This window comes from Numenius arquata, chromosome 4, assembly GCF_964106895.1.
Source record: "Numenius arquata chromosome 4, bNumArq3.hap1.1, whole genome shotgun sequence".
NCBI lineage: Eukaryota > Metazoa > Chordata > Aves > Charadriiformes > Scolopacidae > Numenius > Numenius arquata.
The window spans coordinates 26118771-26146710 of NC_133579.1; the positions used below are offsets into that span (position 1 = coordinate 26118771).

Consider the following 27940-nt stretch of genomic DNA (forward strand, 5'->3'; position numbering starts at 1 on the left):
TTGCTAAAACATGTTTCCTTTCACATCTTAATCTTGTTTTCATTGGATACAATCAAATACTTTATCATTCAAATAACAAAGTGTGTCAGCAAGTAATTGTATCTGCCAATTTCAGGCCATAATTACGTGAGCATATGCAAAATTACGGGTAAGGAAAGGGTAACGCAGTTAAGATGAGACTGAAAATTTGGCTTATTCCATATACATGCTTTTTGGAACAGAGAGGGAGAGGCAACACTTTCCCTGGAAAGGAAGAAAATATGGTGTTGGCATTGCTCTTTAATGTGCTTTGTCAGTACAAAGGAGTACTTCTTAAAAATTATTTTAATCCTTTTCCAATTAAAGTTTTCATTTTAAGACAGTGACAGAAATGATTTGAGAAAGAATTGAGAAATAAGAGCTGTAATGATATTAAGGCTTTTCTTCTGCTTAGAAATTAATGTTTAACAGCTGAAGTGAAGAGGCTGGAAAATAAGTAAAACAAAACCTCAAAAGCAAGAAAATAGCCTTAGCTCTCATTAGTGTTCAAACTAATCTACAGCGTAAGACCTTTGTCATACAGCTGTTTATGGGAATAGTGAGTTAGTAGCAGACCCTTCGCACACTCCCCCAGCAGAGTAGCAAGGTAGATTTTGGGGGATGCTCCCGCAAACCATCTTTTCCCCTCACATTTCAGAATGTACATTTCTGATCTGAAAAAGAAACAGTGTTTTATTTTTAGGGTGAAAGGGATCGATTTTCTAAACAGAAACATCCCTTTCTTCCCTCATCTTATCTATCCCGACTCCAAGGCCCTGACCAAAGCTGAGCTGCTCTTCAAGGTGAAGGGAAGGGGACGCCATTCCCCGTGGGTCTGCCTTGGAGCAGGTCGGAGGGGCTGTTTCAGAGGGATGGGAAGCTGCTTCACCCTCAGGCCTCTACACACCGACTCCACACTGCTCCTAGCCAGCAGCTAGTGGCTGAGCTGAAATCTGTAACTCCAATTCCATGCTCGGTAGCGCTGGTTATGCACTGGGTGGTCAGTTTGGGTCTATTTTTAGGCTATGAATAAGGATTACGTGTTTCAGCTGTCTACACCTTCTGTGTAACACCAGACTTCTTTCCCCATGTACAGTCTGAGCTGACTGGGAAACTCGAATGGAAAAGGTTTCTGAAATCTGTGGTTTCTTAACATCAGAATAGTAAGGTTTGGTTTAGGTTGCGAGGCAGTCTGACACAGAAGGCTCACTTATTGCAGAATAAGTCTCTAGAGTTTGCTTTTATTTGCATGCCACATTCCTTAGAGCAAATAAAAACTGCGAGTTTTGAAATGGTTTAGATGGATTTTTTCCCAAACCTCAACGAAATCTGTGATCTCATTGTTCATAATTCGCTTTGTTAAATTCCATACTTGGACTATATGCGACGATGATTGCCCTGGGCTTGTCGGCTCTGTTAACTCTACGTACATAGTCTATTCTGTCAAAGAGGTTTTTTCTCATTCTGGCTTGTTGGTGCAGCAAACAGTTTTCACCATTATGGCAAACTGTTTTTTAAAGGTTATCTGTTTTGACAGCCTCAATCTTTACCTGTTTCTCTGGCAGAACATCCAAAAAAATAGTTTTTGTATTTGAAGGTGTATTTTATGTATTGCACTGCACAAAAATGATGTGTTTGTTTTGATTCTGGTATAGTACATTTGACTTCCATCTGATTCCATGATGATATTTACCTGATTCTCTGCTGTGCTACTTGGTGCTGCTTTAGCAGGAGCTGTTGGCTTGTGCTTCTCACCTCCAGGAGCTGCTCCTCTGTTATTCCTCCCTTACGAATACATCCCAAGATTGGAGCCCGTTACAGAAGGCGCAGTGCAAACATATACAGAGAGGCACTGTTTGGCCCAAAAAGGTTGCAATCTAAAAATGAGCTTGATGATGTCTAGACAAGACTGTAAGTATTTAGTACCTTTATAGTGCTTTGCATCTTCAAAGCACTCTGCAAACATTAACTGATTAACATAACTGCGCCATCTGTTTTGATGTTTGCATTTTGTGCAGGCAGAATTCCTGCTTTGTTTTATTACCTCTTGCAGGTACGTGGCTGTCATTATTATGGCCCTTCAGAGGATGGTGAAGTCAGGTCCATGCACGTCTACAGTAACATTTTGCCTTAAAACTCAAGCCAGTGCCATTGGGGCCCCCCTTGCTGACCTGGCTGTGGCGGTTGGGATTATTTCCCTCTGAAATTTCAGCCTCTAGTCTCTAGAAATTGTTGTTCCTGTGGCTGCCGGAGGCTGCTGCCTCTCTTGTCGCTTTGCTGCTCAACTTTAACTGTTTTCTCCCCATCTGCGGACAGGTAGGGACGCATCCAAGCAGTGCAGGAACTGCTGCGCGGAATGCTCCTGGGGAGGGAGCTGAAATATCGGCTCGGGCAGACAAAGCGGTAGAAACCATAAAGACAGTGAAAAGAAAGGGAAGATCTGCCTTTACTCAGCTTTTGGCAAAAGGCTGTTTTTCTCTCCAACTTCATGCATGGCTACCATAAATGTGATTTTCTTTCTTCTTTTTCCAACTTTATAGTGGAGATTTTGTGTAATAGAGGGATTGTACTGATTGAACCAGTGTTAATTTTCCATTTCAGTTTAAATTTCTTCCTAAAGATTAAGGCAAAGTGTGTTTTAAGACTGATTTAAACCAAAACACTAGTCGCGCTGACAGCCGTCAGAGCTGAAAAAAATTAAACCAAAACCAAACCACGCTCTTCATTTATGTCTTATTTTTCTTTTAGTTTCAACTCCGTCCCATTTCGATGTTTTGCTGCCAGAGTGGCACTTCGGGTAGATCGCACAGCCTAAAACTACCTTTATTTTCATGTTACCGCAATTTTGTTTTGCAGCAGAGCTGTAAAAGCAGCAGTGCTCTGCTGTCAGCGGGGAGAGATGGGCAATGTTTTGATTCAGGGAAAATTGCAATGACGCTCCATGCGAGAAGTGGATCGTGAGAGATGTGTAGCGAGGCAGTGCGCTGGCAGACTTGTGCGTCAGTAAAGGAGTCATCGTTTAAAATCTCAGATTAAGCTCAGATTAAATTGTGCCATGCCATCTTGTGGGAACCGGCCGTGACCGAGAGGAGCCATGGCGGCTGCTAAGCGGCGGGGAAAGGCCTGCCGTAGTTGCACCTCATTTCGGAGTTGCGCTGCGCAGAGAGACAGACATCACGCACGGGCCTGGAAGAAGCTCTTTCACAAACTCAATGTCTGGCATAGTTCACACCATGGTTTTAAGTGTGACCTCAAGGCATTTGCAAGGAATATCTTTATTAAGACCATAACAAATGTGCAGGAGACTCTCACAGACAAATTTGCAATTAATAAACCCGCAAACCTGGAACATTAGGGTATAAATATGGCAAAAGACAGACTTGGACAGACCTAGATGGCGGGTGTGGCTTTCCTTCACACTGAATATTTTTGCAATGTTTTTTTGTTTGTTTGCATACTCGTTTCTGGTACAGACATTTTGCTGTGCTGGCAGGCTAGGATACGGCAGTGGGAACAAAGCTCCCACAAAATGGAAGCCTGCTTTGTCAGACTGGGGCGTCAGGAAAGCTGCTGTCAAATGCCACCAGGCTCTGACTGGATGCCGTTACAGGAAGGTTGAATGTTTTACAAAAAACAGGCTGTGGAATTAATGTAGAAAAAGACTATGTCCTGTAGCATCCCTGGGGTGAGGCGAGACAGCCGCGGTTATCCCCCTCAAACAGAGCCTCTCGCTTGCCAGAGCAAGGCTGGAAGGAGCCAGACACGGGCCTGAGCAACCGGCTCTGGGTGGCCTTGCTTGAGCAGGGGGGTTGGATGAGATGACCTCCAGAGGTCTCTTCCAACCTCAACCCTTCTGTGAGCCTGTGATTCAGAGCCTACCTCCTATTCCCTCCTGAAGTTTCCTCCTGCTGGTTTGGCTTCTTTGATGTACAGGCTGCAGTCCCTTCAGCAGGTTAATACGACCGGGTTCTGGGAAGGAAGAACATGAAGACAGAGAATTGCAGACGTTGTTACAAAGCTATATGCTGCCAATTTTACAAGATGGAGGAGTCCCTCATATAAACTGCTGAGCATCGTTCACTCAGTTGGAAGGAGTTACGCTGAGAGCATGCAGCGCCCTGTAGACTTCGTAGACTATGGCTTTACTATATAGAGAAACCCACAGCAATCAGAGTGAATTTTGCATCTGATATAACTTGATAGAGATGAATTGTAGGCCTGTCTTCCCTGTGATTGCCCTTATTAGTCCAAACACATTCTTTTCCCTCCAGAAAAGATATTTGACAGCATTTCTAGATTCTGTGAAGGAAAATGTTTCATATAATCGATGTAGATACTGCAGTCATTTTCAGTGTGGTTCTTCCAGCTTTTTACCTCCTTATTGACCTAGGTCTCATCTGCCTTTTTAAATCTCTCCTCTGCCTTTAATTTTTGGGGGATAAAACTACAGTATTGATGCATTCAGTTAGGCTGTAATTAGGTCGCACATGAGGAGGAAGGGGGGAAAATTTAGATTTTTAGGCAGTTTACAAATAGTTTTGTTTTATTCTATGAAGTAATGGTGATATGCAATTGATGACCTAACCTCTCACATGAAGAAAAAGGGAGGTCTCTCTTACTGCAGCAACATGATGAAGTTTCTAAAAGTCCACGAGATGAAAAGTATTTGCATGTAGGCACAGAGGGAAGCCCTGTGCAAGCATCTAATTGCAACACTCCCTGCTGACTGTTTTTAATGTGTGTTGGTTTTATTAAGTGTTCTTAATAAGAAGCTAGACTTTTGCTTAGGCAAAAAATATAATAGAAACAGCAGTCTCAGTTCTCGGATTATTGAGGAGCATGCAGCTGGGGAAACCTGTCTGGATGCAGTAAACTGGGTGAATCTGTTCCATCCACAAAAAATGGTAATCAATTGGTTTTGCGGTCCTGCATTGACTGACTCGCCTTTTGTATGCGCGTGTTTGTGCATGTGCATGTGCATGTATGGCTCTGTTACATCTTGAAGTTTTGGTTTCATGTGTTATATTATGCATTGCATATGAGGGATAACATTTGCCTGACAAATTGCGGATCCATATGGCATGGTGTTTTAAAATCCTGTACTTTTAGGTATTTTCAAGGAACTGTGTCTGAGGAGGTGAAGAGGGGATCTGCTGGTAACTTCTCACTTACAAGTGACTTTTCTTGAAAATGCTACTGTCAGACACAAAATGGTCGTGTTGATTCAGTCCTAGATCAGAATGCAATATAAAAATGAGATAACTTTGTATATTGGTGTATGGCAGCCATACATCATTTATCCCACTAAAGAGACTCATAGCTTTGCAGAGAAAGAGACACACTTTCTTCTAGCATGGGAAGAAACCAGATTTACAAGTCTTTAATGATGTGACATTTCTGGTTGGAGAGAAGTTAACTGCAGATTGTTATTAGCCATTTTAGTAACTCCTTCCGACCTCTTCACAGTTAAAGCCTGACTCTGGCCAAGTCTGTGGTAACCTAAAGCTGTGGCTTTACTAAGGATAGTAACTGGTAATGAAATAATTTTACGCTCTTTAGTCCTTAGCTCAAATAGTTTTTAGGGGCAGGCATGAAGCAATATGTAGTACTATACAGATTTATCAGTTCTCACTTTAAATTACTTTTAAAATGCGTTCTTGGCTTTGTCTTCGTAATTAATGTTTCCATCCCCACTTGTGGCTCGGAAACCTTTATACTGGGCTACATGATGGCTTATTTGTTCTACACAAATCTCATAGTTCAATTCTCACAACAGGCTAAATATTTCACTTAAGGTAATTACCTGACTTCAAAGGAACTTTCATAGAAAAGTAATAATATCAAAACCAGCCTATATGCTATAAATAGTGTATAAAATTCCACATTAAAGATGTGTGTATATTACAGGAATCTTCAGAGCAGTGTGAAATATAATTAGGACCTTCTTCTGAGGCATAAAATTCTCGGTAATACGTGCTAATCTTATTTGCTTGGAATGAGGTGGGAATATACCTATCAAGACATCTTTTGAAATATTTGAATTCTTTACATCTGAGTTCCTAGTCATACTTGTCTGACTTGATATTTTCTTCCTTGTCCTTTTTCCATCCTGCAAGGTTTACTTGTGAGTAAGCTTCCTTCTCTAGATAGGCAAAATCAGAAGCGTGAACTTTCTGTAGGACAATTAGGATTTTAGTGAGGCGTAAAATGCTTTTTAAGAAAAGAGGAAGAAGAAGTAAAATAAATAAGTTCACATGTGATTAAGCTATGTGCTCTTCACTGGGTGTGTCGCTTGCCAGAGAGGTCACGTTGTAGCTGAAGGCAAGTCAGGTCCTTCGAAGTAGTGCCATTACTGTTAAGGCCCGTTGTCTGCAGCATCTCATTCTTCCTACAAATAGAAGTCTGTTGGAAAAGAATATTTTTAATTAACATACAGCTTTCCTGAGGAAAACATATTCTGTTTATATCCTCATTTCCCTCTTCTTGCCCTACCCCATAACTAAAGTATTTGTCCAGAGTACATCTGCAGAAATAATGCTTTAATGGAAAGTACTGATTTGGTGCATAAGGGTTAATATGTTTCCCTCATGATTTCTGTAGGAATGGTCTGTAGCAGTGCTGGCTGTGCAAGCAGCTTGAGAACAAGGCAAAGTATTGCTTTTGTCTGGAACAGGAACATTTCTGGTCTTTGATCTCTGGAATTTAAAGCAGTGCTTTTTGCTTGGAAGGTATCGTTACTATTAATGTTGTACAGATGGAAAAACTGAGACAGAGAGGGTCAGTGACTCATCCAGCAAATTACTGATGTAGGGACGGAGGAAGGAACCGAGCTGTCCTGTCCCTTCAGTTTCCTGCTGGACCAAGTGCTGCCATGTCTGATCGGCTGACTGAATGGAAGACGGTTTGGAGCAGCGCTGCTTTGGGTATGGTTACGTATCAAGACTTCCAAAATGTAGTCACTCGGCAGAATACTGGTTTTGTAAACTCGCTGTTGTTTCAGTGGGAGAGACGGAGGCAGAGTTTGGGAGGAGCTTGTATGTAGATGACAATTAGAACCAGAAGTTTACACCTGTCTTGTGATTTATTACAGGACTTGTAGTAACCTAGAGCAAAACTGAAAACAAGTTACCTGAATTACTGTTTTACATTAGTACCCAGCTCATTTTCATCTTTATATTGCTGTGCAGGGTTTTGCTGTTTCGGTAGGTGGTAAATGGTTCTGAAATGTTCCTCAAGCTGTGCTTGCCACAGCCAGTTGCCATTGGTAGTCATCTTTGTATCTCGTTGCTAAAATAAAATCAAATAAAGTCAAAATGCACTCACTATTTTCCTAATAATATGTTCTGTGTAAGTAGTAGTTCCAGGTGTCAGTAGTGGAACATGTAGGTGATGGGGAGAATGGCCTCGCTCCAGTGGTGTCTCTGTTATGACATGGCAAAGCTCTATGAAATATTCTTCTGTTGATAAAAGCATTTGCAATCTAATCGTTTGCCACATTGACCATAAAAATTTCTGGAAATCTGGAAGCTTCCAGGAGGAGACCAGGTTGATTTCCTCCCAGCCTGCTTGCAGATGGTGGGTTGACCTCTGGGGACCTGTGTTTGCAGGGCTCCCTGGGGTCTTACCTGGGCACCTCACCTTAGGGAGGGGGGGTGCATGGGAACAGGAGGGCTCACAAGCTCACAAGGGGTCTGCAGCACTTCTGGGGCACCCTAGGATTCTTGAAGGCTAGACAAGGGAGGTGATTGCGGAAACCCAGCTTCTCCATCTTCTGCCTTTACTGAAAACTCCAAACAGGACCCATCGTGAACACTTGTGTTTCCAGAAATCTACTCCTACTACCATCAGATACAGTTTTTAAAATTTGGGTTGACTCAAAAAAAGGGGTGGAGGTGTTTGTTTTGGGGGGATTTTTTAAATGATTTTTTACAATAGAAACTTGAAGTCTAGAACAGAATGGAACGGGACTGATTTTTAGATAAGGAAAGTATATCCACGCTTATGTGGTGTCATGATATACTATTTTCAGGTTGCTCCTTATTTCAATTGACCAGACATATGAATTTAATACAGGACCATTATTTTAACTTCAAAAAAAATTTCCTTAAATCTGGTGCCAGCAACCTTAAGATGCAGAGGGACCTTTGCAAATAAATTGTTTTTATTATTTAACTACAGGAAAGTAGGATGATTGGGACCGTTCAGGACATGGGTGTTTTCAAGTTCCTCCTAAATTTTTTCCTTCTGACTTAACGGAACAAAATCAGGAAAAAAAGTAATAGGTTGATATCATACAGACATAATAAATTAGGTCCCATAGCTGTTTTAATTTAGATGGGTTCTTCTGTCTCTGCATCACCGTTGCATTGTTTACTTGGGGAAGAAGACACAGTAATAAACAAACAAACACATAGACTTAGGGCTAGTGACCGCCTGCGTATCACTTAGCAACATCAATATTTTTGTGCACAAATAAAGGTCTCCTGCACAGGGCCAGCTGCAAGTATGTGTGCGTGTGTGTGTGTGTGTGCGCGTGCGTGTGTGCCTCTGTAGCGCTGACCTTGTGCGCAGAGGGATCAGTTTGTCGGTGATTGGTCACTCCTTAATTTGGATGTCTAGACATTTCAGTCCGCGCAAGCGAAAGGCAGACATCTAAAGACGTGAGAAGAGATTCTAAGGGACACCAGGACCTTAAAATAATTCCCCGGCAAACTGCAGATGTATTTTGTTCATTTTAAAAATATATGGCATAAGCGATTGAATGGAACACATGACTGAAGGCTTTATTTTTTATTATCACTATTAATTAGTATGCTTCTTGGATGTTTTCATGGCTGCGATATAAATAGGAAAAGCTTCCTTAAAGGTTATCTGCAAGTGTGAGTGTTAAATAATGATTGGTCTGCTGCCTTTGTGAGAATGTGTTTTCTTCATTTGCTGAGAACCAGAATCTTTAGAAAATAAATGAGGTATGTTTAAATGAACCACCAAATCTTAATTTATAACGTTAAAACTATAGTCAGGAATGTCATCGCACAGAATGTCCAGATGAATAGGAAATTACTGTCCACCATCCTCGTTTTATTCAAAACCTCTCTGTGTGTGAGCAAATGTGTTTATACCCACACGTAAGGAGGGCTCAGTTCTGCCAAATGCTGAGAGCCCTCAATTCCCACTGATGCCTTTGGGCATTTCAGTGTTTCCAGGGCATTAGCCCTATGTTTGCAAAACAGTGGTCATGCACATACATTTACAATGGCCCAAATTTTTAGCCGCACTTTAAATATATCTGCAAATAGGAGAAATGATCACCCAGTTATCATTTGCATAGATGGTTGTGTTTGGGACAGTGTATATTTGTATAATGAGATGGACTTTACTTTTTGGAAAAAATGTTTAAATTGAGGAAGCTGTATCTATTACCTTAGGAATATTTTTCTGTAATAATAAGATCTGGAATGTGACAGAGCTTGAAGGAGCTATTAATATCCTTTGGAGATCTATTTTAGTTTTCTTTGTTTTTAATCCTTTCAGTCATAAATCCCAGAAAACAGCAACTGGTGCTTGAAGAGCAACGAGCATTCAGAAGCAGACATTCTGCAGCGCTGCAGCAACAAATTCTTTTGAAAATAATGTGAAATAGTTTGATTTCAGCACTGGTGTACTCTGTCCAGTATCAGATTATTCCCATGTGGTAATCGCTAGAGCAGCATCACGGAGAAACTTCTATACTACTATAGATGTGTCTGCATTACAGGCTGTGCTGGTATAAACTGTTTAGGTAAGAATCACACCTGTAACTGAATCAAGTGTGCTCGCACAGAAACAGTAGACCAAATCCTAGAGCTAGTCTGTACTGGGAGGATTCCCAGTAGATCGTTAGCAGAGTGGTTACCCAGCTCTAGCTATATTGATGTGACACACCCCCAAATCTGTGTGAGCAATTAATTTCAGCATAGAAGTCAATTTATTTTCACATAAGTACTTGCTGGGAGGGAACTGCACATCTAGAATAGCTTCAGGTTGTCTCTCCTGTGAGATTGCCCTGTTCCTTTCCATTTTTCCTTTTCTTGCCTTTCCTAATGTTTGGCTCAAATACTAATAGTAGATTGCACTACCTCCTGAATTCTGTATCAGATCAAGAGTTGGCTTCCCTAGGAAAACATCCCTAGATTTGTGTGGATGCGAGGGCAGAGAAAGAACCCACGCAGACATGTGGTGGCAAAGCACTAACACTGGCAGGTCTCTTGATGTTACAAGTACTGTCCCCCCTGGTAAATCTGTCCCATTTTAAGAGACAGGCCACAATTACTGTATATTCCTTCCCCTATCTCTTCAGCAAAGTTTGTCTCCATGCAAATATTAAAATACATTCAGAACCTAAACCTAGTCTAACTTGCGCTGCTGTTAGAGCTTTCCCTGGAGCACCAAGAGGGCATTTAAAACAGGGAAGAAAGTGGGGTTTTTTTTAGAAAATGCTCTTAAAACACTCTTATACAGCAAATTGTATTTTAAAAATTATTCACTAGGTAAAATAAACATCTCTGGCTTGCGCTTTTTTTATGTGCTAGTGTGTTAAAACATTTTATTTGCAATATTGCCTGCTAGCTCTTGCAATTTTATTGCATATTCCACAGTTTTCTGCCAAGTTTCAACTCTTGAGGTTCTAGTGATTATCTGAGAGTCTCAGCTTTAATCGTAACATATAGCGACAGGGAAATTAATGTAAAAATATCCTCAGTGAGACAATATGGAAAGAGAAGGTGATACCTTTTTAAACAAAACTGATTCATCCCACACTTGTTCTTTTACCAATTTCATGTCCAATCTCACAACCCCCATGCTTTTAAGCTCAAAGAAATGCGTGCCCAAGAAGTGACCTAGCCAGGATCAGTAGTGTGCACCTGGAGGACAAGGGACGTCACCCACCAAGTTCTCAACATGCCACTTGACTAATGCATCTGCCATCCCCTATTTTGGGGGTAGATCTTCTCTAGCCTTTGGCAGTGAAGCACGTTATTGTGGTGTGGGCTTCCAAATCTTGCTTACTTCAACCTAGGTCAATCTTAGTTTGCTGCTTGTTTCCTGGCTTTGCCCGCTGTGGGTGTCTTTATGTAGAGTCAGCTTCCCTCTTGGGAGAACAGGAAGAGGAACGTCACGTATAGCATGGTGCAACCTTGCTGCTATCCTCCTGTGAGGACACGGGTCTGCTCATCCACATGGCTTCCTGCTCCTGATGCAAGCACCACATTCCTTGGTGCTTACCTGTTTGATTGCTGTCAGTCGTGTCCATGGTTAACAAAATGCTTTGCGGTTTTTTTGGTAACTTTGCTCTACTGCCTTTCCTGGTGCTTTTACCAACAGACATTTCTGGTCTGTTTGTATGTTCTTCAGACCGATCTTAGTGTTTCTGCTACAAATGCTACAAAACAGCAAAAACAAAATTCTAGTGGGAGGTATTTAAACTGTGACTTAAAGAAGTACTAATTAAGGTATCAGTTGAAAAATAAATTGTATCTAATGTTTTTGTAATGTCGTGATTTTATATCAGACTGTCATTTGGGTTTGGCATATCCATAATTTGGGTTGCCAGTATTACAGCTAAAATGAGCCAACTAGGACATTTTAAAACAGTACATTTTCTTGTAGTCTAGACATATTTTCACAAACAGTCTAGCCATGGCTAAGGGTCTCTTGTAGGTCCAACACAATTCAGGCGCTGCTACTCTGGGGACAATCTGAGAGCTCACTGGCCCTGAAAACAATACATGAAAATTATTTATTTATTGGCCATATCGGCAAAACTGTTTGAGCGGTTGCTGCCTGTGCAGTCATTTTCCTCCCGTTCTTGTGCCGCCTCCTGTGCTTTGCTAGCACTCAAGAATTGCTTTTCGGTTTTCTGATCTGGTTTGCTGTGTGGCTGCTCAAAGGTTTCTACCACTACAGCAGAATGGGTATGGCAAGATGGGGAATACCTAGAAGCTGTTCATCAGTCTGTCCTGGGATTTTCTTATATATGTCCCTTGGTGCATTACATCAAGAAGGACGTACTGAGTGTGTACCCAGCACCTGTAATGCAATTTCCTGATATTCATAAGCTTCCATTAAGGTCACTTGGTTTTGAATCTTCGGAGGCATATTGCTAGGCATTATCCTGTCCTCTGACATGCTAGTGCTCAGATGTGAACTGATGGAAATTTGAACAAATTGTATTTCTTGAATGCTCTCCATGGTTTTATGTATGATTTGACTAGACATATTATTTAGCTTGGTTAGCCTGGGCATGTAACTGAGCTGTTTAATAACTGGTCAGCTTTAACATTTGTACATTCCCGTTTGTTAAAATTAAATTTTATGCTAGCAGACACTTAACATTTGCATGGTTTTAGTAAATATAAAATATGTTCCCATATCAGGTTCTTTGACAAGGTATTATCTAAATGAGCTCCACATATTTTAATTCCAATTCCTGCCTTTTTTTTTTTTTTTTTTTTTTTTTAATTCTTGTCTGTGGCGTTCCCAGCAGTGCAGTAGCCAGGATTTGATTTCTGTCAGAAATGATACTGCTTCAGTCTCGTCTCTGTAAGTCTCCGCAGGGAGGTTAGAGGGTGGTTATCCTCCGGCTGGTCTGGATCTGGTCCAGCATTCGATGAGAATGCAAATCCCCTTGAAAGCAGATACCTTCTCTGCCTTTATGCTGTGTGTGTGCTTCAGGAAGCTTACGATAAGTTTATATTTGCATTGAAATACTGTTATTTTTTAAAGGTACCCAATTTTTTGCTCCTGTGAAAGCTTAGTAAAGCTTGTTCCCAATTCTTTTCTTTTTCAACAAGAGGAAAAAAAAAAAGGAGTAAATATAACACGACTCAGAGCCTTGCCATAGCAATGTAGGAGATTACTGTTAGTGCTTTGCTGGGACAAAAAATTGATTGTCAAGGCTTTTGCTGTGGTTCAGCACATTAATTTTTGTGACTGGAAGATGCCACCTCTTGTTTTCTAAGGCACGGTGTGGGAGGGTTGAGCTTGAGCAAGCTGGGCTTCCTCAGGCATCCCTGTGGTGCAGGGGCTTTGGCCTGAAGGCCCCATTTGAAAGGGCGCAGCAGCTTTTGGAAAGCCCAAAGCCTCTTTTGTGGCACAAGCTGCCTACCGCCGCCTCTCCTCTCCCAAGAGGGCTGGCGAGCCCGGCCCGCCACGCAGGGCCATCGGGGCCCGTGGGGCACCATGTGTGAGGATGCTCTGCACGCCAAAAAATAAAGAAAAAAAAAAAAAAGCCTTTTTACCCTTCCGCAGTGAAGCAAATTGACCTTAAAGCGGCCGTAGAGCCGCTACTCTTCCCCCCCGATTCAAGTTTTATCTTGCTGGGGCCTTTCAAAAATAACCCTTCGCGGCAGCCCTGCCAACGGATTTATGGCCGCGTCTCTGCAGGGCCCAGCTATTTCCGTGCGCGGCGGCCAGCGCGGCTCGCTGACATCATGAGGCGGCTATAAAAACCCGGGGCCATCACACCTCCCCGCGCACCAGCCCCTCTGTTGATCACACTGTTGTCACTCCCTTAACAACCGTCGCCACGTCGCGCCTTCGCGTCCTGCCGGCCTCCCCCCCCCCCCCCCGCCTTCCCCGGCTCCCCGGGGCCGGCTGTCATGTTTCCCGAAAAAGCCAGCCCCGGCGGGGGCCGGGCCGGGGCTGCCGAGCCGCTCCCGCCCTGGCGGCCCTTTGGCCAGCAGGTGTCCCCGCCGCCGGGGAGCCGCCTCCCCCGATCGCCACCAGCGGCGGGTTTAAAGGCCCGGCCCTGCCCCCTGAGGGGAGACAGCCCGCCCCGCGGCCTCCTTCTCTCTACCGCCCGCTGGTTGCGTTCGCAAGGCCTCCCTCATGAAGCCGGGAGGAAATAAAAGTTGTTTTCTGGGTTCAGGGAAAAGGGAGGGGGGCTGAACCATCGCCTTGGGCATAAATAAACATCAATCACAGAATCATAGAATGGTTAGAGTTGGAAGGGACCTTAAAGACCATCAAGTTCCAACCCCCCCTGCCATGGGCAGGGACACCTCCACTAGAGCAGGCTGCTCAAAGCCCCATCCAGCCTGGCCTTAAACACTTCCAGGGATGGGGCATCCACGGCTTCGCTGGGCAACCTGTTCCAGTGCCTCACCACCCTCACAGTAAAGAATTTCTTTCTAGTATCTGATCTAAATCTCCCCTCTTTCAGTTTAAAACCGTTACCCCTTGTCGTATCGCTACACTCCGTGATAAAGAGTCCCTCCCCAATCGAATTCCCTTGACAGCTTAATAAAGAAATTAGTTAATAATTTGATTAAAACATACATATTTCATAATTAAATGTGTTGATTAGTCCCTTTCTCTACCCCCCACATCGAAGCCTTATAATCAGCTCTTCAGGCTGCCTAAACCTATGTGCTCCTTCCCCCCGCAACTTGAGGGGAAACAGTAGAGAAAGTCCTCAGCCCCTGAGCCTGTGGTGAGGACCCAAATTTTGCCATTCTCCGTAAGCAGGAGACCAACATCCTGTAACCCGGACAGGGGGGGCGAAAGAGTAGTGGATGGACATCGTCCCTGCACAGTGCTGGTGGTATCTATCCTAGCTTGCCAGATTTTCTTCTTTTGCTCCTTGTCTGCCGGCATTGCATTTCACCATTTTGGTTCCCGCTCAGCAAGCGTCACCAGCTTGCCCTTGGCGCCATCTTATCCCTTCCAAGAGCTGAGCGTCCTCGTGCAGGTGTCCTCCAGGACCTGCCTTGCCCCTTCTCTTTGGTGGTGCCCCCAGGTACTCCTCCCTGGCTGACAACCACCTCCGCAATGCCTGCCGACATACGCTGGGGCTGAGATGGTGGGATGAATGCTACGTTCCTTGTCTTTTATTGCAGTGGGTATTTTCATCTTCATAAACCCTTTCTAGCTGCAGAACAGAGCCTTTACCTCACCAAGACCTATCTCCATTAGGAAAATAGGCTGAGTTTTAAAATGTGACTGCTAATATATTAAAATTAGCCAGATTTTTAGGATTTTTTCCTTTAATTTTGTTTGTAGACAGAGTACCTCACATTTTAATGTTGTGACTTGTTCTTTCCCTGATCCGTTGTTTGGTTTGGAAGACTATGACTGTTGTAACTGTGCAGAGGATGTCATCTCAGTCAGCTAACGCTCAGCTCTCAAGTCATCTATGGCCTCGTTTTCAGAGATGATGAGGATCCGCTGTTTCCTGAGTAGTCAACAGGAAACAGAGTGATGAACATCTTTGAAAAGCAGCCTTGTACCTTAGAAAAATTATTTAAAAAAAAAAAGAAGACATGTACATGTGAGAATGCTAAACTGATCGAGTACATGGCTCTGAGCATGCCTCGAGCTAGCCAAGAGGCTCAAAAGGTTAGAGACACTGTAAAAGTTAGTTATACAGAGTCGGTGGCGTCCCTGTGAGCATTTCACTGGCACTTACTGTGAAGGGGCACTTGTTTGAATTCCAGGAGAGATTTAGGTTTTGGTTTTTAACTTTTATTTGTTACTAAACAGTACAACAATTGTTGTTAGAACAATAATTTAAGCCTGTTTTTCTTTTTACTTTTTTAACAGGAGGGGGAGGGTTTCAGCAACTGTTAACTTCTTCTGATTGTGTGTATTGATGTAACCTTCAGAGAGGTTACTGAGGTTAGATTTTTGAACAAGATAGATCTGTAGATATGGTACTACGTATTCAGGAAATGCGAAGTACTGAGCTCTTTTAAGGTTCAACATTTGCTTGGATGTTGAGGACTTCTGAAAATGTGGCCCACTGCATGAAAATATTGTGCATCACTTGAGAAAAAACCTGAAATAAATAATGGGATGGCACTCCAGGTAGCTGAGAAGATATTATGGCATTCTGCATGGCTTGGGATAAAGGACAGACAAGGAATGGGTGTTGTATACTGAAGGCAAGGAGTACATTGGGCTTACGGCTTCTCCAGAAGTCAGGCTTTTACAACCATGTAGACACAGCCTCAGGTGTTCTCCTTGGCTTTGCCACTTGCCTTCAGCTGGTGCTCAGGACAGTGGGTTCATCTTGCTGTGCCTATTTCTCTGCTTGCCCTTTGCCTTTTACATCCCCCGTAACGTTAATTAGTTATGGTTGCATGATGTGCGTGGGCTGCATGTGGCACTGCGGGGACTTGTAGGTGCCATGCTGCTATGTGCAGCAGCACCGGTGTGGGGGTGTCCTTACTTTGATGCCACTGAATTGGAAAAACTTCTTCAGCTCTGCATGTAGCTGTGTGGGTTCTGTATATGTTAAGAGTTATTGTAATAGTCACCTTATGTCACAGCTGAAGGACTGCATCAGAAAACTGTTAGAGGGCTGGGTTACTGGGGATACTGGCAGCAGACGTTTTCTGTTGGTTTGCAGTTCTTCAGTCTGAAAACTTAGCCAGTTTCTGTTCTGCTTGATCAGATTTACGTCCAAGATATTTTCACTGTTATTCAGAAGAAGTAATTTTCAGGGCAGAAATAATTCTATGCTTTCCTTTCCTATTCTCATTTCTGAGGATGCTGATTTGTTAACGATCCAAGATGATGAACAATGCCTCTAATATTGAGATGACGGTGTACTTACCAGAACATGATCATGTTCACGTTCACCATATAACATGGAGAAACTAAGACTGTAAAGCTAGCTCATGTGAAGAATTATTTTTAGGACATAAGAATAAGAAGTTTTTGTGCAGATTTTTTCTAAAATTGTGTTTAAAGTGTTTTTACAGAGAAATAACTATCATGGCCTATCTCATGGCCAACGGAAAATGAAGGTATGAGGGTCGGACGGATTTATGACAGAGGTACAGAGAAGAATTGAAGAGACTAGATTGCTTCCAACCTCTGTAGATTTTCTACCCATTGCAATTCTGGTTGGATCATGTTGCTTCCCACCTAATATTTTTGTCCCTGGTAAGCTTTGAGTTTGAACTGGTGATGGCTTGTCATGCCCTAATGTTGGTAGCATGTTTGTTTGAGGGGAGAGAACCCAGAAAAATGAATGAAGAAATGTTACCTTGAGCCATTCTTAAATGTCAGTATTCATTCTTAATTGATCTTGCTTTAACTTGCCTTAGTCCTACTTTTGTGTGGTGAAAAGAGTACTTAAGTATATTGAATTTCATGCTGTTTGCTGTAGAGATACACATTAACACAGGGTGCGGAGTAAATGTAAGTATACTGTGCTATTCTGTCTTCCATAACTAATACTATTATGTAGTTGCCACCTTAATCTCTGTTCTTCCAATTTCTTTACTTTCAGTTACAGAGACCTCGTAATGTCTGTGTCATCTAGCCTGTGTGGCAACCAAAAAATCCAGTTTGCCCAATCAGCTGGTAGTATTGGTAATGGTCTTCAATACCAGGGTCAAAAAGACTCAAGCACAAAACTTGGGGGTGGTTTATTTTTGTGCAGTACATGTCATTTAGATCAGTGCAAAGATTCTGGAAACCTTTCTTTCTTAATTTTATTAATATACTTGCATTCAATATAATCTCATCTTGCATCCATCTGAAGCACAATACTGACTAATCTTTTCATTTGCTTAACCTGTTTACTAAACTCCGAGTTTCCCAGAGCACCGAGGATAACACATGAAGGTGACTCAGGTACAATTTAAGAATATAGAGCAGCCTGGAATAAAGGGCTCAAGAATAGCAAGTAGGAGTTATTTACAGCAATTTAAGCTAATCTAACTGTGTGTGGAAGCTGAAGAGAGCCCTTGCGTGAGGGGGCAGTGATATTCAGCACGGGAGCAGTGAGTTAGCTCTGCAAGACGAGATCTAATACGCCTTTCCTCTGGTGGCCTTCCTTTTGAAGCAGATGCAACTAAAATACAAAACACCAACTACGTGAAATTCCCTGAAAGCTCTCGCATAGTTTTGCACTTCATAAAGAGACAAGGGCTTGCACCTCTTCTCCTTCTTCATAGACAATACTAATCTTTTTTTTTTTTTTTAATAGCTTTAGATTGCTGCTCAAGATTTACGGTGTTCCAATAACCACTTAGTGTACAGACTGCACTTGAGGACCTGTATTTTAAGTTATTTACATGTATCTCAAAATTGACTTTTGGGGATGAGAATGCTCTTCCCATATCCAGAAATAAATTACTTCTGGAAAGGGAGATAAACATCTATTTGGCTGTTTTAAGCCACTGAGCTTAAATAGTATGTCTTTCCTCTGCAGATTATTTTTTAATGATTTTTTTGGAGCTCAGATTACTCAGAAACGTAGTTCTCTGAACAAGAGGGTACATGAAGCTTTGATATTTCTAAAAGATATGGTTATGAAATAATAAAAACATGGGTTTTTAAAAGAATTTTACTCAGTTATGCTTACAGTTCATTTTCCTAGTTTCAGATACCTCCTGCTTCGTCTCCCATTGCTGCTCCTGTACATAGGGATGATTTTATAATGCGGGGTGAAGGCATTAGCAATGTTTATGTGCTTTTGCATTTTTGTTAGTATTTTAATTAGCATCAATTTCTCTAATCAGACCGTGCCATTAACATTTATCTTATTCCATGCTTAATAGGAATCAGAGTTGAAGTTCATGTGCAACAACGGTGTTGTTCGTTGTTCCTGGCTCTGTGTCTGCACATGTCCCTATTTTATTTGTGATTGACAACGTTGACTTTTTCTGGAAAAATGTTAAGAAGGTGAGAGAGAGTCCATGACAAAGTGATCAAGGAACACTGCACACAGCTGAATCTCTTGATGAGGAGAACTTCTTTCTTTGAGCAGACATACAGTGTCCATCACAAGTACTATCGGCACTTGAACGGCTCATGTAAAAGTTGCGTTTCTTTGGAAAACAGTAATACAGTACTGAAAAGAGAATGTGTTTTCAGCTTTATTTAATTATCAGTAATTTTCTTCTTTCTTTGAATGACTTGCCTTCGGTAGCCTGACAGTACCTTTTCTGTCCCCTCAGAATTTTCTGTGCTGTGAGCTGTGCCCTTACAAATGATTTGAGCTTGTGGAAGTGGCAGGGGCAACTTTCGGAAACATGTAGCTGCCAAGTTTCCTGTGATGTGATCTTAAAATAGACCAGACTGGGAAAAGAGGGGAGGACTGTCACCAAGTGCCGCTCCGCATGTCAGGACTGTTTTTACTTGATCTATATCGGCTGGTGAAGTCCTTTGTGAGCAGAAGAAAGAACCTCACCCCCACCCATTTCCTCTTTTCAGGCTATTTTGGGCTCGCTGTGAAGTTCTCAGTGTACTTTCTCAGCCAGAGCAGCATTGTGAGCTCCTTCTGGTAAATCACATTTTCGGGTTGGGGGGGTGGGGAGGACTGTAAGGGGAAGACAGGAATTGGTCTTTAAACAGGTTGGGTTTTTTCCCTTTGTGTGTACAAGATTGTGTGCAAGAAAATATTCACTATCCCACTAAATGTCATGGAAGTTTCCAGAATAATTTTTTTTACCAAGTTTACCTGGCTAGCTTTCACTCATGTTAGCAGGTGGTATTGACATTTTCTCTTTTCTGTTTTAAGGAGCCATTAAATTTAACGAAGAGCTAGTCCCAGGAAGAGGCATCAGGATATAAAGGAATTTGTGGAATATTCAAGCTGAGTATTCTTATTAGTGCATGGTTGAAAAATGCCACTGCCTAAACATACATCACTGATCTATTTCTGTAGTGAGGCGATAGCCTAATTCTTTTTTATTTTTTTCTCTGAATTTTCCACCAGAGTAACTCAGTTGTTATCACTGAGATTTTTGTTGACTCCAACCACTACGGGAGAAATCAGAATTGGGGTCCAATTTTCTGTGTGAGAAAACAGATGTAACACCTCTCCTCTCCTTAGTTATGTCCATATTCACAGAAAAAAATATGCAGCAGAAAAAAAATAATCTGAAAGAAAATGTGGAAGTGTGGGAAAACCACACTCCCAGATTTCTTTGCGTAGAAAAATCAGGATGATCTGAAACATACACGTTTCAGACAAAGAGAGTGGGGAGAGGGTTTGGAAGGTTTTGTTGCATGTTCAGCAGGGGCTTTTTACTGTTTTTTGCAGAACTAAACAGTCCTGCAGTTCCTCAAGTCCTCAAGCCTGTTACTACTTGAACCTACTGAAGGCTGAGCAGTTTAGAGGAGGAAGGATTTGTACTCACTGCAATTTTTTCTCTGTGATGTTGTTAATATTAGCTTAATCCTAGGGAACATTTGGTTTAAAGGCTACGTTTGGTTAAATGTAAGCGTTTTCCAGACACCCCATGAAAAAAAGCCCTCTGTGGGAATGGAAATAATGACTGATTTGATTTTTTTCTGATCTTGTTAGGTTTGAAATTCAAGAAGAAACCAGGAAAAGATTATTTGGATCTTTCTGCATCATAATAAATCATTGTAACAAAAAAAAAAAAAAAAGACCTGCATTCAGTATCTGAAAATTCTTTGAAGTTTGCCTTTGGGAAAAATGCTCCTTGTGCAGTCATGGTGAGGTCAATTGACAGTTCCTGACTTCTCAGCATGGACTGATACGTGGGGTTTTTTGCATTTTAAACAGTGTTCTGGTTGTGTGCATACTGCAAACTGGTACTATTTGCTACCGGCTTAAAAGGGAACAGGTATTTTCCAGAAGAATCAGCTGTCTTTGGTTTGCCCCCAAATTATAGTTTTACCATTGAGAAATGGTCTCAATGCTTCGAATGTCTTTAATGCTTCAATTTGACCTGAAGTCCTGAGGGGGACAGTTGAGAAGGAGGGGACTTGGTAGTTATAAATTCCTACATGATTTAATTCTTGGGTTTGTTTGGTGTGTATTAAAATCCGAAGTAAAAGTCCATGCTTTACTGTTAACACATGAGAATGTTTTGCAGGTGTAGAAACTTGGAGTCAGTCCTGATAGCACTGTGTTCTCCTGGTGCTTTTATCTTGTCCCATCTTTTCCCTGAGCTGAGGCAGCCTGCCTGGAACATCTTACTATTTCCATGGCAATGGTAGTTCCTCAAGCCTCTCTTGCAGGTTTTTCCATCACCTGGTGGATTAGCACAGTGCATATTGCTATTATTTTTCTCAGAAATACGTCCTTGAGTCTCACTCACTCACACCACGACCAAAGTATGTTTTCTTTAGTCATTGCTACCTTTTTCATAAAAGTCCAGGATATAGGCTTGCTAGTTTTTTCTCTAAAATTGATACAGCTTCAGTAAGAACCCAGAAGGCTGGGAGAGATGGGCAGAACAGTCCAGCCTAGGTTTGTTTCCAAGCCTGACTTCCCCAACATAACTTGTAGTTCACGCATTTGGCTGGCAGGACTAGACCTGGAGTCAAATGTATTATATTTAAGTTGTCTCAAAGCTTGCTACACTGTTGATGTGGGGGGTTATGTTAGCTTGTTTAATTCCTTGCTGCTGAAAATCTCTTCTGCAACCTCCTGCCCCTCATTTCTGGCGTCAAAAAAATTACATAAATGGCATTTTCATTTTGGGATGGTGATATAATTCGTTAGAGGCCAATCCAGGGACCTTCATGGGTGTGTTTTGGGGAGCCCAGGCTCAAATTCCTGTAAAAATAAATCATGTGAAATAGCTCCTTCTGACTATTTCTCTGTAGGCAGGTTGTTTTATGATGGGAAGTCATGGAGGAGGACGGCTGCTGGGGCTGAGTAAGCAAGGGGAAACACATGGGGTTTCTTTCTGGGGGTGGGGGAAGCATTTCTGCCCTGGTGAGCCTGGCATCAGCAGCCCGGCCCATCTGATGCTGCTTTATGAGGAAGGTTATTGTCAGCAGCCGAAGCGTAGAGGGTCATAAATTCTGGGATGCATCGACGCCTTAGGCGGTGCCAGTCCGTGAGCAGGAGCTTTTCTCAGCCAGGCATGGTTCCAGGTGGCCGGGGACAAGACAGGGCTGCGTATTTACAGCCCCGACAGCCTGTTGCTGGAGACTGCTACCACTGCGCAATAGCCCCTGTAGTAGCTGGGCCGTGACATTGGCATGAGATACTTTGGGCAGCTGGGCCACACCAGTGCCAGATAGGAGTCCCGTGGTACGAGCTGACCCGCCTGCACTGAAAGTCTCATTCTTTTCTCTGACTTTTTTATTTTTTAATCAAGAATGGAAAGTGAGGGTTACAGCTAATACATCCTTGCACACATGTGCATAAAATACGTAGCTGTTAAGCAAACACAACTCTCCTCTTTCTTTCCTTTTCTTTAAGCATTGTAGGGGTTTCTTCTTAAACATCTGTCATTGTCCAAGCTGCATGTCTTGCTCTCCTAAAGGCAGAAAGTGTTTTTTTAAAAAATGTGTGTGTGTATACAGAGAGATACATAAAAATAAAATATATCCCTGTTTTCTATTTCAGTTCTGCTTGGGGAAGAGCAGTTTTGAGTATTGAAATAGTGCAAGCTGAACATTTTTCTAATGAGCATCATTTTGAGTGGGAAATACTGAAATAGTGCACATTACACAGGTCAGCAACTAAAGCCCAATTACATACTTATTTGTAAATTGTCCAATTGCAAAGGGGCAGCAGTCAGCTTTTCTTGCCCAATCTAGGGTGTCTCATAGGTATATATTTACAATTCCTACACCTGCTTCATAAGCATAAAATGAGATCCGACTCTCTTAGTTGCCTTGAGGGTTTTCTAGATTGGGAATGGACTTTGTTTCCCAAGTTTGTCTCTAATCCAATAAAGAGGTTTAAAGCATTACTATAAAAGAATAGATATAAAAATATAATTAATGAATATTGGATAATACTGACAAGTGAAGAAACAGAATTTAGCTCAGAGCAAATTGCCATTCTAAATTAGCATTCAAAAATAATTTGCCAAGACATTAAAAAAAAAAAAAAAAGAGAATTGCTTAAAATAGTGATGTTAAGAAAAATCAACAAATGACATAGACCCAAGAAAAACTTCCAGTTCTTTTTATTTGTTTACTGGCTTTTTATTTCCTCTTGGGGAACTCCAAAGCCAGATTTTCAGGCTATCCTCTGCAATTATGGGAACCCGGAAGGATTAGTTTTTAAATGGAAGCCAAGTTTCTCAAGAAGAAACACGACTCCAGGAACTGGGACTTTAAGAAAAAGAGCAAATGCAGCAGTACTTGAGGTGGCTTTGTTGACTTTCCCACAGGCCAGAAAAGCCATGGTCCTTGACAAACAAAGATGGGGGTGCATGGCTCCCACTAAGATCCGCTTGCGAACGGCCTGATGTTGGCAGTCATAGGTGCGAAGTGCTGCTTGTTATCAGTCCCTGGCCCAGCAGTGACAGAGGGCTTTGAGGAGCAGCACGTAATAATGGCGAGAAGGCATGAGAGGCCAAGCCCCATGCGCCGGGCTCCCTTGTTCCAGTTTGTCCCTGTTTTTCAAGTAGCAGTGCATGGAGCGATGTGAGAAATGAAGGGTGGAGCTGAGCACTTGCATGAGTAATATCTGCAGGACTGGGCCTGACCCTCTTCCCACTGAAATCAATAGGCATCTCGCCAGCCCCGACACTGGGACCAGGATCTGTGCCAGCAAAGAAAAGGGAAAGCAATTAGGCTCTTTCTATGGCCTGCTCAAGGAGAAAGTGTGGGGGTTTTAATTTAAAAAGAAAAAAGCCCAAAAAGGTGAAAATAGACGATACTATTAAAACAGATGCTTTTGCTAATACCCATAGGAACATGTTTTGTAAGCAGTGTCTTTAGTTCTGCCAGTCTTCCTTTAGACGTGCGGGAAGCTTGCGCCTGGTTGGAGGAGTCAGTCTCTGGGTTTGAAGGTGTGGGACATGAAGCACTGGAAGAGGAGATAGACAGCCACTGGCATCTCTGTGGCGGGGTTGCCATGAGGGCAGGGAACATGTTTTTCTCAGCTTGGGAATGTTGCATTGCAGCTTTAAAAAATTTGGAAATAACATCCTCATGACCTGGATCTTTTCCCTAAGCTTTTCCTTTTTTTTTTTTTTCTTTTTATTATAGTTAATCTTATTTCTAAATACCAGTTTTCTTTCCCCCAAGGAATTTAGTAGGTAATGGCATCTTTACCTCTTTCTCTACCCCAGTTAAGTTTTTGAGGTGGTTTTTCATTTCTGAAGAGGGTTTTTTGGGTTGTGTGTTTAAGTATGGTAAATTAGAGTAGAAGTAGGTCAACCGATTAGTAACTGCTGGTTTGCCTTTAAAAGCAAATCACATTAAAAAAATTCTTCATATTTCTCAGTGCATGTTCCAGCTATGTGTAATTTTAGCTTGTGGTAGAGGCAATGGGTCATTTGGGGCAAGGGAAAACAAACCCTCTGGAATCAGAAGTGAAAGCAGAGTAAGGAAAATACTGAAAACACATGTAATTATTTCCTAAAAAAATGTAGCGCTCCAGTGAGGTTTCAGGAATCCTGAGCGTAGGACAGTTGCAGCTTTGAACTGGTGTGTTGTGAAAGTTGCTCACCTTGGTAGCGCAAGCATAACTCATTGACTTATTTGAGAACTTTTCTGTTTAAATTAAATAAAGCGAAAGCTTTCCTATTCACTGTTTTGTCACTGTCAGCCTGTGGGCCGTAAGCAGACCTGTTACAGTGCTGGCACGTCTGAAAACATACTTTTATATTACCTGGAGAGTTCTTTGGGTATTAAATCGGCTCATACTGATAGTACCCACGCTGTGTTAAAGTAAACTTACGGGTAAAGTGTATGTAAGTGGCATTCCTCAGGCTATAAGCTGTATGTTTTACTGTTAAAATTTTGTCTCCTTCCTCCGGTGCTGTTAGTTTTGGGTAATCTTAAATGTCACAAGGTGCTTTTCCAAAACTGACCACAATGATTGCGTTGAGCTTTTTGAAAGACAAGTCTCATTTGTAAAGGGAAGATTATCAGTGACTTGTTTGCTATACTTCTAAAAATTGCTTGATGTGTATTTCTGAACTGGTTGGGGAGCTCTTTAAACTTGTCAGACTCTGAAGTTCTCCTAGTTAATGACTGCAGCTTAGTCTGCACTGGAAAATGGTACGTCAGCGAGGGTTGTGTGTAAATCACTCTCCTAACACATTCAGCTGTGCCAACAGAAACTGGAGGGTAGATGAAATTATTTAAAAAAAAAAAAAAAAAAAGATTATTTTGCTAGTGTAGCTTGTTCTTTCCAAAAGACAGGTTTAAGCTATACTGTCTGAAGGGTTCTTCACTCATATAGGCTGTGTAGGGGTAAGAGACAGTTACCTGTGTAAGTTTATGAACTCCGTTTAGTGCTATCATGCTAGGAGAAATATTTCTCTTCACCAAGATGGCCTGTTTTCAGAAACCTTTGCCAGCCTTCCTGAGACCCAAGTAATACTGATTTAATGTCTTTTTAGAAATGAAATTTAGAAATTTCATTTAAGAAATTCATTTTCTTTTTAGAAATTCATTTAAATAGTGCAGTTCCCTCCTTGTCCTGATGAGTTAAAGGGCATGTCTTAACAGTCAATCTGATCAGCAGAGTATAAATTATAAATTGTAACCTGATCTGGATTGAGCACTGACCTGGCTTTGGGTGCGGTGTTGGACGAGGCACCTCGCAGGGCCCCTCCAGCCTGGAGGATTCAGTGGCTCTGGGCAGGGCTGGGCCAGTTCATGGGTGATGGTGCAGCATATGCTCTACACATAAGAAAGACTTACGTAGCCTTCATAGGTGCTGGCAATGTGATCCAAAAAAACTGCCCAAATGGACCCAAAAAAAAAAGATTTTTTGTATCATAGATACTTTCTGAGTGCCCAGATCTCTCCTCTGCTTCATCTGGTGATCACTACAGTTCCTCTGCACTTTGCCATCCCTGACAGGTTGCAAAGGTGGAGGGCTAGCAGTAACAGCACTGTTAAACTCTGTTAAACTGTTAAAGTGGCATCATGGTTCGTGTTCTTTTTTCTGATTTTGTATATTTGACATGCAGTGGTGCATGCCATGCAGAAGAGCTGTGGTCCATCTACCATCCCTTCCTTGCACTCAGTAACCTTAATGAGCTAGCAGTGTGAAGGAAATGGGTACAAAATATCCCACTTCCTCTTTCAGTCTTCAGACGATGGGGTTTTTTAAGGGTCTTTTCCTCCTCTGTGGCACAGAGGTGATCATCCACATGGATTTACTGAGCATGGTTGTCAGGCTTATGCAGGAGATATCTCATCTCCTGCCACTTTGTCGCTGTGCTGACACCACTTATGTTCCCAGTAGTGTGGTGCCTCTCCGATTTCCTGTCTTTACGTGCCAGATCATGGGACCTAGACAGTCAGCAGCGCTGTACTGGGGCCAGAGCCAAAGAAGAGGAGCAAAAGACGTGAGCAGAATTCTTTCCTTGGGTGAAGCTCTACACTAGGGGTCTTAGGTTATTGACTTGGAATGACTGACCCAAGTCTTTCTAGCAATTTGAAGGTGGGGCTTGTAACTGGAAGCCCTCCTGTCCCCTCTTTTTTACCCTATCCTATTTCAACAGTGTTGCTGTTTGAGCTGGGTTTAAATTCTGTGGAGTCTGCAGGGCTGTGAAGAAGATCCTGGAACTCTTGCTGTCCTGGTGCTCCACAACGCACTCAGATTTTCTGCTTTGTTTGCCAGCTCGTTCTGAGACTAAAACCAATGTAAAGACCCACCATATTGCATGTGAACTCTCAGATCCTGCAGGACAAAGTTCTGCAAAGCAATCTGAATGGTAACAGGAATGATAGCTTATTTTTGGATTTCAAAGACACTCAGTAGTAATTTGGAGACTATGAAAGTCTGGAATCCATAACACTGAACTAGCAATAACCATGCAAGGTTCTCTGCAGAGTTGCAATACTAGTCAGCCGGACCCTAGTGTGAGCTGGAAAAACAAACCATGGTGTAGATATTTCTCAATGTGCCTCACAATGGCAGAATTTAATTTTTTCTTAATGGAACTGATCTGTTGTGATCCAGTGGAACTTGAGAGAGAGAGCTAGTTGTGCTGCCTGTTGGTTTTGAAACTCTCTTTACAAGATCTCCAGCCACTACAGGGCTTTCCAGCTAGCGTGGCTCAGGCAGACTGCCCTGTTGCCCACTCTCATCCTGGAGGCTTTTTCCAGATCCTGCCTGTTCCCTGCAGGTCTCCCTTAATTGCTGACATTCTTGTTGGCCCTTTGTCCAATGACTGGCAGACCATCATCAGTTCCCTCATCTCAAGTCCATCAGAGGAGTAGCAAAAGCCAACTCACTCACAGGGACTGTTCCACCCATCCTTTTGTATCCTGACTTAAACCAGGGTTTTCAGTATTAAAGATTGGATAGCATTTTTTTAATGGCATGGGAATGCTTGTCTGAGAATAGGTTCATAGTTATGCTCTTATGATCCAAATTAGTTAGAAACATTGGTCTATGTGCATCTGGTTGGGATAGTAGGCTGCAGGGCTTTTGGTTCATTTGGTTTTGGGTGGTATGGTTGGATTTTTTTACTTTGAGATGTCACTTGAAAAGAGATTTGTCCTAATTTAACAATAATCCATGATCTTGAGGCAAATGTATGTTTTCCCTAGCGTTTATAGAATGATTAGGGTTTTATTTTTGACAGGTCTTTTATGTGAAAGGATCTGTGCTTTGGGGCTGCACTCTTTGCAAAACTGAGAATGAAGAAGCTCTACAGGGTTTAAGATAATCAGTCTCTTTTTCCTCTTGCTTCCCATGGTGAATTTGCTCCCGTGATGGTTGCATAAGGCAAACCAGCTGAGCAAAGTTTCAGTAAAAGTGAAACAGCTCGCTACTTGCTTTCTGTCAACTTGCCACACTCCTTCTGTACATGCTGCTCTACACCAGTTGCAGATGACCACAGCAAATAGCTTCCAAAACTCCAGCAGTCCTTTCTCCCATATGCCTTTGCTCACTGGCCTGGCTGAAAGGCTTTTGTGCTACTGCAGCATAGCTTGTCCGCTGATGCTGCATGGTAGAAACCAGTTTACCATCAATGTCCGTTTTGATACTTTGACAGGCGTGACTGGTCATATA

At 42.2% G+C, this 27940-nt stretch overlaps 1 protein-coding gene across 2 annotated transcripts in view; it reads left to right on the forward strand.

The window, feature by feature from the left end:
* The window catches only part of LDLRAD4 (low density lipoprotein receptor class A domain containing 4), a 146973-nt gene that overhangs the window by 79969 nt on the left and 39064 nt on the right, over nt 1-27940 (forward strand). The window contains exon 1 of one of the 2 annotated variants that reach the window (XM_074146308.1): nt 20478-20577. The exons of the other annotated variant lie outside the window; for it this stretch is intronic. The gene's annotated coding sequence lies outside the window, so the exon portion shown is untranslated. Of the gene's footprint in view, nt 1-20477; nt 20578-27940 lie in introns of those variants that run through there. 2 annotated transcript variants of the gene reach the window in all.